This window comes from Rhineura floridana, chromosome 22 (assembly GCF_030035675.1).
Source record: "Rhineura floridana isolate rRhiFlo1 chromosome 22, rRhiFlo1.hap2, whole genome shotgun sequence".
Classification (NCBI taxonomy): domain Eukaryota; kingdom Metazoa; phylum Chordata; class Lepidosauria; order Squamata; family Rhineuridae; genus Rhineura; species Rhineura floridana.
In genome coordinates this window covers 3,512,815-3,525,316 of record NC_084501.1, presented here as the reverse complement: position 1 = coordinate 3,525,316, position 12,502 = coordinate 3,512,815, and the positions used below count along the sequence as shown (strand labels likewise).

Sequence of the window (12,502 nt, the reverse complement as noted above, 5' to 3'; positions counted from 1 at the left end):
AAAAAAAGGTTTTTTTCCAAAGCCTTTTTCCCCCCCCAAAATTGGAAAAATTGAAAAAAAACGAAGAAAAATGGATTATGAAATGTTTTATTTTAGCATGATGAATAAAATGTTTAATTGAATCTTGGCTCCCCCTTTTTCTCTGTTCTTTTTACGGGAATGGATGCTTTATGTCTGCTTGACACTGTGGAGGACTAGCAGAGACATAAATAATTTTCTTTGTTATTAATGTTGATGGTTTCTTCTGTTGTTTTTTTAAATGTTTTTGCCTGCTCCTCATAAACCGGCGAAACGAAAGAGGATCTTGTAGAACCATTTGTTACTAAAAAAGTAAAAAGTTAAAAAAGTAAATTCAATTCGTAATAATTGTTTGAATAAAATGTACTTTTAATATACCAAATGTGATAATTTTATGCCAAGCCAACTTGTACATAATTACATTTGATGTTCCTGATGTAACAAAGTGACTTTCAATTTGTAAAAAGTGCTAATATTGCATTTTTTCTGAAAAGTTCCATTTTTTTCTGGGAAAAAAATGGAAAAAACATTCTTTTCCATGGCTTCAAAATTTCTGAAAATTTTACATCTCTAGGTGGGAAGGAGTCGAAACAGATTTAAGTTTTCTATACAGCTATCGATGCCCTCGGTTATGTGCCTGGCTGTTCCGTGTAGTCAAAGATGGTCCCTTCCAGACTGAAAAAAAAAATGGACTGCCTTCAAGTCGATCCCGACTTATGGCGACCCTATGAAGAGGGTTTTCATGGTAATAGGTATTTAGAGGGGGTTTACCACTGCCTTCCTCTGAGGCTGAGAGGCAGTGACTGGCCCAAGGTCACCCAGGGAGCTTCATGGCTGCGTGGGGATTCGAACCTTGGTCTCCCAGGTCGTAGTCCAACACCTTAACCACTACGCCACACTGGCTCTTGTCTTTTATTCCTCATTCTACCTGGGAATGATTCTCACCTGTCATTTGCCTTCCGTTTGAACCCATTCTGAACTGTCCTGCAAGACTCATCTGAAAGCCAGCTCAGTCATAAGGGGGAGAATAATTCTTTTCACAGGACAGGACGTAGCTCAGTGACAGACCACACCTCGCAGGCAGAAGGTCCCACGTTCAATCCTCACCATTTCCTTTCAAAAGACTCTCATAGATGGAAGCAGGATTGAAAAGACCGCTTTCTACATGAGATTTTAGAGGCGCTGCTTGTCAGAGCAGACCAGCCTTCCTCAACCGGGTGCCCTCCGGATGTTTGAGACTACAACTCCTGTCAGCCCCAGTCAGTCCAGCAACGGCTGATGGGAGTTGTAGTCCCAAACATCTGGAGAGCACCAGGTTGGGGATGGGTAGAGTAGACAGCGTTAGATTAGATGGGACCATAACGCAGCTTTATACGTTCCAGAATAAATCTCACTTTCCTTTAACAGTTCTGCTTCGGGGTAGAAGTAGTTTTGGCCCAAAACTATAGACCTTACTCTTCTTAGATGCATTGGTCAGATTGCTTTGTGGTGTGTAAATGGTGTGTTGTTGGTCCTGCAATTTATAGAAGGGATTGGCCTTGAGGCCCTTTCAATTCTTGGAGTCCATGAACACTGGACTAGGAACCCCACAGTTTTGGAGCAGACCTCAATAGTTAGATTCAAGGAAATGAGTCTGGACTGGTGGAATTTAAAGACGTGTATGACTGGATGAAAGAGAAAGGTTAGCTGGCATCTGTACAACACCTGTCAACCTCTCACAGGTGAAAACAGGGGCATGCAAGTTTTAATGCACTCCCTCCCTCAGTTGGGATAAAGCCCAATATCACCCCTGCCTCCCAAATCACATTTTAGGCTTCTCCTCCACTGGCTCTATTCATTTACTCTACAACAGCCCCATTTTCAGCTGATTTTAAAAGCAAGAGGGTGATTTAGGCAATTATTGTTGTGAGTTTTTTTTTTGGGGGGGGGGTTGGCCTGGATGATGTTTTGGAGACTCTCACAACTCAGCGATTCTCGATCATAACAGAGAGGGTTCATGGCAGAGCTAACGTCAAGAGGTGGCATGGTCAGGCATTCACCAAGGGCCGGCCCCCCCATTAGGGAGCCACTGAGGAGAGCCCCCTGGACCCACCCCCCTCTTCAGCACTGGAACCTGCTGGTTCACCTGCCTCTCGGTCTGGCACTTGGGGGACAAACAAGCAAACAATTGGGCTGGGATGGAGGAAAAGGGACAGCAGCTGGCTGAAGACCCCACTGGGTTCTGCTTAAAATCTATTCTAAAGAAGAGCTCTAGAGGACCTGAATGCTTGCTCACTCCTTTGCATGACATTTCAGTTGGTAGCGATATAGGCATCACCGTACAGTGGCCTTTGGATTTATTATTATTTCTGTCCTTGCACGGGCTTTACAAGCTTAATGCTCACAGCTCAGCCCAACAGCACCTTAAGATGGCAACTTAAAACGGGGGAAGGAAGGACCCTTGCTGTGTTTGAACCAGGCATTGTGGGGCTGCAGGAGTTCAGTCTGACTGTATTTTTCTGGCATGTCAAAAAGAGCCTCTCCCCCCCTTTTCCCCTCAACCTTGCCCCCCTAAATTGGGTCCTGCCTTTGCAGCAGGGGTGCGCTCCTCGCCCACTCTCCCACAGCCCTTTCTGTCGCTGGGAGGGCTGCCTACAGAACGCTCCTGCCTCCGGGGAAGCGGATGGGCCAGAGAGGCCAGGAAAACCTGTCGGCACGGATGCCAGGGCTCTGCCACGGCTTGTGTGGGATCCCCTCCCTCCGCCGGCAAATATCACTGCCTTCCACTTCCCCATGCAAGGAGAGGCTGTGAGTGTGGGGCTTCCTGCACAGACAAAGGATTCGTAGCTAGTGGAGAGACTGCTTTCTTTGATTTTTACAAAAATTGCAGCGTGTCATTCCTGCTAAGAGTCCTCTTCTGCTATTGCCCTTCCTGCCAGGCCTTTCCATTTTTGGAATTTTTAAACGTTTCAATGCCTGTTAGGAATTGATTGGCTAATATTTAAACAGGGTGCTTGTTGCTGTTGTTATCCCTGCAATGAACATTTAAAAATAATTGCTGCCCCTGCTGCTTTTTATTTTTATTTATTCTGTGTTGGTTTTACTGTTGCACCAAGTTTCAGGTGCTTTGGTGGAGAGGTGACTTTTAAATAAAATACAATATGTTATGCATGGAGTGGAGTGACTCCCAACTTTTTCTTTTTACTTTATTGCCATCACTGGACACTCTGAATTTGATCCACGATGATAAGGTGGGGGCAAGAATGCTTAACCCCCTCAGTTCAGGCCATTTTCCTGATAACCCCCCCACACACACAAACACCGCTGCTGCTTTTCTCCCTGTGGGGGGAAATAAGCAGAATGCCCAAGTTGCTCAACACCCAAGTTGCTGTATCCTTGCATTTTGAGAGGTAACAAAATCCCCTCGAAACAGGATCAGGGGAAATACGTGTGTGCACGCATTCCTGTGGAATCAACCCAGTCAAATTCAATCAGCAGGAATCTGCATTCTTGCCTTTCCACCGCATTGGACATCTTCCCCCACTCCCAAAGCCAAAAACAGCCTCAAGCCTATCCAGACCCCCTCTGTGGCGAAAGCTCGGGAGACTCAGGGAAAAGCAAGATGGCCTAATTTGCACAATCTAGAGACGCAAAAGGTACTGTTGTTTAAAAACTGTGCACCCCGAGCATGTGCAGAATACTTTCCCATTTGCTATGAATCGAGCTCAATCGGCCAGCACAGACCATCATCAAGTGGTGGCTTGCACACGAACAGATGGATCTGAATTTGGATCAAATGATGGCATATCTTCAAAGATCAGGACTATAAGGAAAGATAGGAGGAAGTTCTATCTGAAAAAGTAAATTTTACTGAGGACAAAAAAGCAAACAAAGGCAGGATAGAGAGATGAGTCATGTCCTGAAGCCACAGCAGGGCACAGAAAAACAAAAGTATTGCTTCAAATGCTAATTTCCTAATTGCCTTCAAAGAGACTGTACGAGAGGGCAAAGAGGAGAAAGAGTTGATTCTTAGGTAAATTCACACACTGGCACATGCAGCTCAGACCACTAATGCACAGAGCATGGGAAACAAGCAGGATGAACTTGAACTCTTAATACAGGAGGGCAATTATGCCGTGATAGGTATAACCGAAACTTGGTAGGACAACTCCCATGATTGGAATACAACAATTGAAGGATACAACTTGTTCAAGAAGAACAGAAGGAATAAAAAGGGAGGTGGAGTTGCGCTATATGTTAAAAATATATATCCTTGCATAGAAATACAGGAAGATGAGCTTGCTATGTCCTCCAAGAGTATCTGGATTAAAATTGATGGGGCAAGTAATAAAAGGAATGTGGTGCTTGGAGTCTACTACCGACCACCCAATCAAGGAGAAGATGAGAATGTAACTTTTGAAAAGCAAATTGCCAGTGTTTCAAGGAGGCATGATGTAGCATGCTCCAGGCGCTCTTGGATGAGACCGATTATCTGGATCCGTTTCAATCCGGTTTTAGGCCTGGTTTTGGCACTGAAACAGCCTTGGTCGCCCTGTATGATGACCTTTGTCGGGAGAGGGACAGGGGGAGTGTGACTCTGTTGATTCTCCTTGATCTCTCAGCTGCTTTTGATACCATCGACCATGGTATCCTTCTGGGAAGGCTCACGGAGTTGGGAGTTGGGGGTAATGCTTGGCAGTGGCTCCGCTCCTACTTGGTGGGTCGTCAACAGAAGGTAGTGCTTGGGGAACACTGCTCGATACCCTGGACTCTCCATTGTGGAGTCCCACAGGGATCGGTACTGTCCCCCATGCTTTTCAATATCTATATGAAGCTGCTGGGTGCAGTCATCAGGAGTTTTGGAGTGCGTTGTCACGAGTACGCTGATGACACGCAACTCTATTTCTCCTTTTCATCTTCCTCAGGTGAGGCTGTTAACGTACTAAACCGTTGCCTGGCCGCGATAATGGATTGGATGGGAGCTAACAGACTGAAGCTTAATCCAGACAAGACCGAGACGCTGTTGGTGAGTGCCTTCTCTGCCCAGATGGTGGATGTTCATCCTGTTCTTGATGGGGTTACACTCCCCTTGAAGGAACAGGTTCGTAGCTTGGGAGTTCTTTTTGATCCTTCCTTGTCTCTTGAGGCCCAGGTGGCCTCGGTGGCACGGAATGCTTTTTACCATCTTTGATTGGTAGCCCAGCTACGTCCATATCTGGACAGCGACGACCTCGCCTCAGTTGTTCATGCTCTGGTAACTTCTAGATTGGACTACTGTAATGTGCTCTACGTTGGGCTGCCCTTGAAGACTGTTCGGAAACTACAGCTAGTCCAGAATGCAGCGGCCAGATTGCTGACGCGGACCAGAAGGTCCGCTCATATAACACCCGTTCTGGCCCGTCTGCACTGGCTTCCTATTTGTTTCCGGGCTAAATTCAAAGTGCTGGTTTTGACCTATAAAGCCTTACACGGCATGGGACCGCAATACCTGGTGGAACGCCTCTCCCAATATGAACCTACCCGTACACTGCGGTCAACATCTAAGGCCCTCCTCTGAGTACCATCCCATCGAGAAGCTCGGAGGGTGGTGACTAGAACTAGGGCCTTTTCAGTGGTGGCCCCCGAACTGTGGAACAGTCTTTCTGATGAGGTGCGCCTGGCGCCAACGCTACTATCTTTTCGGCGCCAGGTGAAAACCTTTTTATACTCCCAGGCATTTTAAAGTGTATTTTAACAGTATTTCACTATTATTTTGTATCTTGGTTGTTGGTTTTTTTATTGTATGTTTGTTTTTGGTTCTTGATTTATTGTATTTATTAGATTTATACACTGTGCTTGTTTTATCTTTTATGTACACCGCCCAGAGAGCCTCCGGGCTTAGGGCGGTATATAAATTAAATTAAATAAAAATAAATAAAAATAAATTGGGAAGGTTTCCTATCTCACGGGACGGGATTTACAGGCACAGGTGAGCACCTCATTTGGGGCAGGGCAGAAATAACATCACACACTGGGCAACCCTATGCAAGTTTACTTGGAGGAAAGTCCTGCGGAATACAATGCGGCTCACTTCTCAGGAAGTGTGCAGATGCCTGCAGCCTTAAAAGCACTTTGTCGTGTACGTTTTCTCAGTAAATCTTGCAACAGCCCAACAAAGTAGGCCACAACTGTTACTGCTGCATTACAAAAGTTGTGCGTGTGTGTGTGTGGGAACCAGATGCTTCTCCTGTTCCAGTGTAGGAGGATGATGGCCAAAAGCAAGACTTGAAATGGGGATTGCCTGGTTCAGGAGCCCCTCCCTTAACGTCATAGTCTAAGTTCACAAGATCACGACACTGCAAGGAATCTCAGGAACTCGCCAACCAGTTCCTCGTCCAACTTTCTCAACTCCCCTTCCCAAGCACAGACACCATCATCTTGATGCAGGCCAGTTGTTTCCAACCTGGTGCCCTCCAGATGCTGCTGGACTACAACTCCCTTCATTGACTGTTGGCCACGCAGGCTGGGGCTGATAGGAGCTGCAGTCTAACAACAACATCCGGAGGGCACCAGGTTGGCTCATCTAGTCCATTCCACTGTAGTCTACTTACTCTAACCGACACAGCTATGAGATCTCTGGCAGAGAGAGACTTCCCCCAGCCTGGCTACCTTTAACATGGAGATGTTGGGGACTGGGCATTGGATGTTTTGCATGCAAAGCATGGACTCTGCCACAGAGCTACGGGCCCTTATGATGCTGTGCTTGGGCCCCCAAAATTTCAGCTTGCAGTTAATCTGTATGCACCTGTGAGCCCTTCAAGAAACTGCCACACTGTTGGACCACCTAGCCCAGAGTTGGCGGGGGTTGCTAGGTACTTAAAGGGCTCAACTAGAGATGAGCAAATATGTCCATTTTGTTTTCTCAATTTTCCATTTTTGTCCAGTTTGCCGGCTTTTCACATCAGTTTGCGAATACACACACGCACAACATCCCCATGAAAGCATGTCAGCATTTTAGTGTACATTTATTCCAATATATACATTTTTGTATACTCTTTTGCGTAATATATCTATTTTTGCAAGCAATTTGCCCTAATACATCTCGTATGTCATTTTTGTTTTCACAGATATATGCAATGTCTTGCAATGTTTTCATACTCATAATCTGGCTGGAGAGCTGCATCTCCAAATTTGAAGTTCCAGGGTGCGCATCATTTCGGGAAGGGCCAACTGGATAGGCTTGTATTAAAATGGGAACTGAACCACACTTCTCTACCATCTTTTCCCATGACACAATTTTGCCTAAATGTACAGGTGCCTCTGGACAAATCAAGGTGGCCGTGGGTCTAACCCCGTGGCATTTTGCAGCGCCCCCAGCCACTCAGCAAAGTAAAAATCAGAACAAAAAAACTAAAAAGTGGGGGAAAGGGAGATCTGAACCCCGGCACAAAAGACCCAAGGTCTGGGCACCATGGGGTGCCTCCCCACATAATGCCCCCTCCCTGCCCACATTGTCTCCTCTGAGTAGCAAAAACTCTCCAGGGTCTCAGGCAAGGAGATCGTTCTGCATGCCAGGCATGGACTCCGCCACTGAGCTATCTGTCCTCCTTACCAAGATGCCTTACTCCGCCCTTTGGCCCCCGTAGCCTAGGCCATGCCTTTGGCTGGCAGCCACTCTCCCAGGAAAAGCCCTGCTGGGCCAGACCCAAAAGGAAGCACCCTGTGCCTGGTAGTAGCCAGCCAGGGTCAGGGAGCCCCTGAGAAAGCCCTTTTGCAGTCTGTTTCCTACCAGAGATGAGGGATGGGGAACCTGTAGCCCTCTGGATGCTGTGGAACTCCAGTGCCCATCAGCCTTGGCCAGCATGGCCAAGGGTCAGGGAAAAGGAGACCTGGAGTTTAACTGGAAAAGGTTGAGCCTGGGCCCTTCTGCATGCAGAACAAATGTGCACAGTTGGGCCAACCTTGAAAGAGATGTGAGCTTAAATGACCCCCCCCCCCCGCAACCCTTATGGCTCCCAAACGTCTCCCCCACACACACAACGGACCACTTAAAAATTGCTGATGGTCTTGGTGGGCCACTTAATTATGACCTTTTCCCCCTCTGCCTGTTGTAACAATTGCAATGCACTGTGCTAGACATGCTATGATTTTTAATTGCATTTTTATTGCTTCTGTATTGCTATTGTATTTGAATGTGTTACGATCTGCATTCCGTAGGGTTCAAATTAACATACAAGAAAATGACAAAAAACAAAAGAAGCACCAAAAATATACCGCCCTGGGCTCAAAACCAAAAACGCCGCCCTGGACTCCTGCTGGGAGGAAGGGTGGGATATCAATCAATCAATCAATCAAATAAACAAAGAATTAATGATCAATATGAACATTCGCTGTGGACAGAGACCACCTGAGTGAAGCTCGCATGGACCGCCTATGGCCACGGACCGCAGCTTGGGGATCCCTGCATGATGGATTCTCCTTAGGCAATTAAATTTCACGGCAAACTCTTGGGAAGTTGAAAGACATTATTTGGAATTTACATCCACGCTTATGAGAATTGTTGCCCCAGTGAAGACAAGGAGGTTGTGTGAAGGCAACAGCCCTCGTACAAGGTTTGGCCCCCACCCTTCTGCCAGCAACTGGCATTCAGAAGTGATTTTGATGCATTTTCTATCTTTTTTATAGACAATGTTCATTTAAATGTTTTTGAAAAGGATTTTTATCCTGCTCTTCAGCCAAAAAAGTAGCTTCGATATGTCAGTGAGAAATCAGTCCCTGCCCCTCGGCCTTACAATCTAAAAGAGACAACACAAAAGGAAATGGGATTGGAAAGGAAGAGGAAAAAACAAGCTCAGGCACTGTTTCTCAGTTACAGAGTTCTTGAAAAGACCAGCTGGAATGGAAAGATTTCAAGGAGCCAAAAATTGCTGGTCTTTCTGCAGATTGCAGAACAAACAGAGAGCCCTGCAACCCCCTCCCCTACCTCTCCTATAGCCCGATGGAACAGCTGTTGTAGATTATATCTTCAGTGATGGTCTTCCTTGCCACCACTTTCTCCCGCAGAAAGAGTGAGAAGATAGAATAGCAATTTAAGCAGGGGTGCCGTCATCCGAGGTCTCAGGGGGGGTCTTAGACTCCTTACTTTTTTGAAAGCAGGGTCTCCAGCGTCCTACAAGCCAATCAGCATGAAAGCTGGCTAGACTGAAGGGTGTTAGCCACTGAGAAGAATCTTCTAACATGCTTCCTTGTCTTTTCCTGCTGATTGGAGGCAGAGTGAAAGGAGGTGAGTCAGCCACTGAGAAGACTCTTCTCAGTAGCTAACACTCTCACATTTCACGCTTATTGGCTCCTAGGGACGTCTGTTATTGTAGGACAAAGCACACGCAGGAAGTACAGAGGAGCATGGAGATCATGGCGGACAGCAAACCAGAGGGGAGTGGCTGTGAGGGGCCATGGAGTGATTATCATGAAGGGACCTTGCAATTCTGAATTTTCCACTACACTATTGGATTTAAACAGTGATTTAAACTGTATATTGTGAGGAGGATGGGCCCTGCAGAATATAAGCTCCCTCTCTGGCTCCTTCTAGCAGCTTCTCATCCTGAAAAACTCCTTGCCTTGGAGACCCTGAGGGAAGATCTACACATGCCTGGAATGAGGTGGGAGTTAGGCTGGAGACTTCAGAGGTGGCAAAAGGGACTGCAGTATTTCAGACTCCAGGTGGAGGATGTCTCTTTGGGATCCTCCCTCATATAAAATAACTTTGCAAGTAGAAAACTAGCATATCTAGGGCATGGGCTAATGTGCTACTTTTCTACTGGCAGGGTTTCCTAACTTCAAAAAAAAAATTGGGAAACATTCAAAATGATATTCCCTGCTGGTGGCCTGAAGTGTCTCAGTCAACTTCACCTCCTCTGAGAATTAACCCCTCTCATTCTCCTGCCTGGGTAGATCAGGCCTGCATAAGAAACTAAAACTCTGAAACTCAAACCTGGAGATTTGGTGTGATCCTGGATCAAAACAATTCAAAATTCAAATTCCTTACATCAAGCCCCATCTTGTTCTGCATCAAAGAGGAAACTGAGGCACAAAGACAGGACTTTGTGCCAAACAGCTGGCCTTTCCTTTACGCCAGCCTCCCCCAACCTGGCGCCCTCCAGATGTTTTGGACTACAATTCCAAAAGCTCAAATCAGCACAGCTGTTTGGGGCTCCAGTTCCCACCAGCCCTTTTGGACTACAATTCCCAACTTTCCCAGTTGGCGCTAGCTGGAGCTGATGGGAGTTGTAGTCCAAAACATCTGGAGCGCACCAGGTTGGCGAAGGCTACCTGAAGCCCAAACCTCATCTTGCCAAGAGGAACCACATAACAACCCTGATATGTGTTTATTAGGTGGTGTCAGTAAATGGTGTTTGCTTAGGATTCTGCATTCAGTCTGTAAAGAAAACAGTGCTGTGAAAGAGAAAAGCCTCTTTTACCACTTGGCTGCATCCGAGAGAGAGAACTTTGCTTCCTTCCTCATCCCTTCTCATGCCGCCTTCCTGAATCAGCCCTCTCACACCCAGTGAAAGGGCACCTTGCCAAGAGATACCTGCTGTGAGGTAAACAGTGGGAGGAGGAGGAGGAAGCCACCATTGCAAATGCAAGGGAGACGGCAAGCAGCATTCTGAGGCAGGGAATCCAATTCAGTCCAGAAATGTGGAGTTTGTACTTTTGCCAAAAGCTGACTCAGTAGGCAGAACTCTGGCTTGGCTGACAGAACTGTTTTCACAAGATAGTGATGAATATGTGAGGCTGTCTTCTGCTGTGTCAGACGCAGGGTCCGTCTCGCCCAGGGATGGGAAACCTGTTCAGAGCAGTACGACCACGGAGCCAAGGACCTAGGGAGGTGGTGGGCTCTCCAACACTGTTGGCCTTCAAGACACCTGTCGGAGATGCTTTAAGTTGGCTTCCTGCACAGGGAGTTGGACTTGATGGCCTTGTAGACCCCTTCCAACTCTACGATTCTATGACCTCTTCTTAGCAGGTGAAATTCGGCCCTCTTAGGTATCTCCATCTGACCCTCAGGACTCTCCACAGACCACGCTTCCTCCCCACCCCATCCATTCCCCCCTGGCCCCACTTTGCACCATCCTCAGCCACAGACCTGTACTTACAAGATCTGAAAGGTGCGGTTCATGACAGATGCTCTTGGAGGTCACTGATTCATAGGGTCGCCATAAGTCGTAATCGACTTGAAGGCACATAACAACAACAACAAATGTTTTGGCCTAGCTGGAGTGTGTCCCTGAACAGTGAAAATTCCTCCTGCTTGGAGGGATGTTTGTATGGGTATGTTTGTATGGCTTGAATGCAGGGTAGTTAGGGATGGTGGAGGAATTCAATGCAGTCCATATTCAAAGGCAAATCTATCAAATTAGAACTTTCTGAAACAAGTGAAACACAGCCATTCTTCTAAATGGCACATCCAAATTTAATGACGCAGCTCTCCAACCAAAAAAGGTTGATCCAAATAAAAATGGATAATTTTACAATCAGCAATCTTTCCCAGCAAGCTCTAAATGCAGAATCCAGCCTAAATTCAGTGGAGGATGACATAAATTTCAGTAGCTTGGAAAAATCACTGGGCTTCAAAAGCAGGAGCCCATTCCCTTCTGTCAAACCGAGAGACAGAGTAATTGGGAGGCCTTTTCCATAAATCAAGGAACTTTACAACAATTCCACATACGTGGGTGACATCTTTGGCTGACGAATTTTTGAAATTCCATAACTTTTCTGGAACCTGGAAACAGCACAGCTGTTATTTCCGGCATTTTTCATCACAGGCTTGTACTGGGTTTAGTGGGGATTCTAACCCTTGCTGGCATTTGTAACTGTGGAACCGGGCACTGCAGTTACTCCAGATCACCCTTCACCAACCTGGGGCCCTCCAGATGTTTTGGACTACAACTCCCATCAGCCCCAGCCAGCATGACTGGAGCTGATGGAAATACAGTAGAAGAAAGCAACTGGTGTGCCCCAGGTTGGCAAAAGGTTCCTCCACACACAGAGTACGAGGATATGGCTGTGAACATTGGCTTTGGTAATTAATAAACATTTCTGAGAGAGCTGGCCATGCTATGGTTTGACCTCCAGATTGAGAATGAGCAAGGATCGGCGGTGCATCTACCAGAAAATATGACATCCTCACCGTTCGAGCCCCAACCTGTCGATACATCAGACAAAGATGTGACTACACACGTCTGCTGAGTAAATGACCTTGCTCCGCAGTCCCAGGAGGGTGTGAGCTGCCATTCTGACACACACAGCATTGCTGTTGGCCAAGGGGGATTTGATGATCTAATGCAATGCTTCACATCCACAACTTCTACTACCAAGGCTGGCCATTGCCAGTAAATTCACCTGCTGAACATCCCCTCCCAAATGACCCACCCCCATTTTGTAGCATGCAAAACGGGTGGCAAAGTGTATGTGTGGGATTCCAACGCATCCCTCTACTACAGAAGTCACCAGTGTGGTGCCTGTG

General features: G+C 46.7%; 1 protein-coding gene across 3 annotated transcripts in view; it reads right to left on the bottom strand.

Annotated features, from left to right (window-relative positions):
• NECTIN4 (nectin cell adhesion molecule 4) overlaps window positions 1-12,502 on the bottom strand; it is a 124,039-nt gene that overhangs the window by 21,899 nt on the left and 89,638 nt on the right. The gene's annotated exons all lie outside the window — the stretch shown is intronic.